Source organism: Lactuca virosa, chromosome 6 (assembly GCF_052849685.1).
Source record: "Lactuca virosa cultivar CGN04683 chromosome 6, Lactuca_virosa_CGN04683_v6, whole genome shotgun sequence".
Taxonomy (NCBI): Eukaryota; Viridiplantae; Streptophyta; class Magnoliopsida; order Asterales; family Asteraceae; genus Lactuca; species Lactuca virosa.
The window spans coordinates 90,265,721-90,268,418 of record NC_136431.1 but is presented as its reverse complement, the minus strand read 5'-3'; positions in this window follow the sequence as shown (position 1 = coordinate 90,268,418).

The following is a 2,698-nucleotide window of genomic DNA, read 5'->3' as shown; positions in this document are numbered from 1 at the left end:
TCGGGGGTTCCTCAACAATTCATGTCAAATAAGGCAACCATGTGGGGGATGGAGTACTGCTGGTGAGCACACAGTTCAAATAAACACCTACAGGTTGCGAGCCTGCTAGCGTTCCACTGGACTGTCTAGAATAGTCCGTGGTCGTCATCTATACTCCGCTAGATGACTGGATCATCAATAACATCTATAACGAGGCCTCTCATTATTTTATTTTGTCACACATCAACTATTACAGCTACCCATGTTTTACTCAACACATTTTGTAGATATAAAATACATATACAGTTTAAATCATTTAAAACATGTATAAAATCGTTCATCCAACATAGATAGCAAGTATATAGCTAATATGCACACGTAGCATGTAACCGCAACTAATTATTTTAAGGTCCTAATAATGTTACTATAATTAATTAGAAGCTATATTAAAAATAGCGTAGGCATAGCTCATTTACAACGGGTTTTATAGAAAACCGGGCTTTGCTTGGAGCAGCGTTTCCGAACCGAAAGACCCTTTTTCTCAGGACTCCGGGAGCCTCGGGGCTTCCTTCGGGTGCTAGGGGAGCTCCCTAGGGTTTAGGGGGTTGGAATGGGTTAGAGAGAGAGAGTATGAACTTTGGTGTGAAAATCCGGGAAATCTCGCACTCCATTTATAGGCCGAAGGTCCTCGGACTACACGGGGCGTAGCCTCGGACGCAGCGCGTTCGTACGCTGAGGTGTCGCCTCGCTGATGGTGCATGGTGGCCGCTTTCGGAACCGCAGGAGCTTCGGTGTACGCGCAGCGTTCCTTCGGACGCAGGGCGTTCCTCGGACGCTGGGCGTTCCTCTTGAACGCGAGTCGTAGCGATGCCAGGTGTCCGAATCTGAAGGCCATACTGTGATCAGCAAGCGACGGCCCTGATCGAGCCACGTCATCACCCCCCCCCCCCCTTGTAGATTCGCAATTTTCCTTCCCAACTTCTAAAAATCATAACTTTCGTATACGAGCTCCGTTTTCGACGTTCTTTATATCCCCGCATAGGTGGGAACGTACTCTACAACTTTTGTTTAGACTCCGTCGGATAATTTTGACTTTATTTTAAATTTATATTTTTAACAGGCCGGGACAGTATTGGTCTGTTAAAAATTCATAACTTCTTCATCTGACGTCCGTTTTCGTCTGTCTTTTTATTGTTACGCTACTATTAATGAGATATTCGATTGTTGTTTAGGTTGTGTCGGCTAGAAACCGCTCGATCTAATATTCGAACTTCGGGCTGTACACTGCTAAGCCGAAACTTCGAAAAATCATAACTTCCTCATACAAAGTCAGATTTGGGCGTTCTTTTTATGGACGCTCTCGGTTTAATGTTTTCTACGACTTTTGTTTAGATCGCTAAGGCTAAAAGTCGCTCTATCGTAAATTCTCTATTTACGCTTCTCGGTGCCGTGCCGGTTCCGTCGCGAAACTTCGACGGGTCATAACTGCTTTGTTATAACTCGGATTTCAACGTTCTTTATATCCCCGGAATCCTTGTTTCGACCACTGCAACTTTATGTAGAGATATCGGGTTTATCTCACAGTTTAATTTTGATGCTTATTTTTATTCTTTATTTATTACACATTTATAAATGAATAATAAGCATATAAATTCACATAATTCACGTAATACTCAAACATTTCATCTTTATTATCTCAAAAGAGTTACAATAGTTGACCTAGACTATTACATCATCTGATAATGCTTAGCCCCGAAACCCGGGCGTTACACTTGTAGCTGAAAATATGATGGCAAGGGGTCTTTATATAGGTGAGAGATTAGGGTTTCAGTCAAATACCTAATCTGGTTGCTTAAGCCCTAAGCAGCCCATAGGAATCTTCCAGAACTCTAGCCTTGGACGAAATGCTTATGGGCTCCCATAAGATTTCGTCCACCTCTTACCCAAGAGATCCTGAGCCCACTATTGCAATTATCACATAATTACAATACTAGTCCCCTTAATTCAATTAACCTCTTTTGACCACAAAATTAATTCTAAATTAATTTTTGACCAATGTTAATTAAATAGTATGATTTCTCTTTTAATATATTATTCATATAATTTATTAGTAAATCACTTTTATCCTCTTTCTCCATTATTCTTCCAGTCAAGTTGCTTTAGTGAAGGCAACCCAAAAGGACCATGCTACAATCAGGTCAAGTACATACCAAATACAGTTATGGGCTTAGACACGTAATCCAACAGTCTCCCACTTGGATAAGTCTAATAACTATAAATGCAAGTACGACTTTAAAATCCGATTTTGCAGTCGTAGCTCTCAAAAAATCCGTTGTCGAACTCTAACACGTCCTTTAGATAAGGGACCGTATAGTCCTCCGTTCTCAAGATATCGTGTGGAAAATTATATGGAACTTAGTCATACTTATTGTCCAGCAGTTTGTTTCTCGATCTTTGATTTGTATGACATAGAACTTAATTAAACACATCAATTCAGTCCTGACCGAGCCCGTCACATAAGTCAAAAAAAAATCATCGAGGGGCCCAAGATAACGCTTTTAGCCTCGTAGGTTAAAAGGAACAGATAAACTTCGACTTATATGCTTGCACTATTTACTCATCAAATCGTACACAACAATGCGTTTTATAACATCAAGTTACTGATGCATTTACGCATTATCAATGCACAACCAACTCGTAAAGAACAACTCATATATCT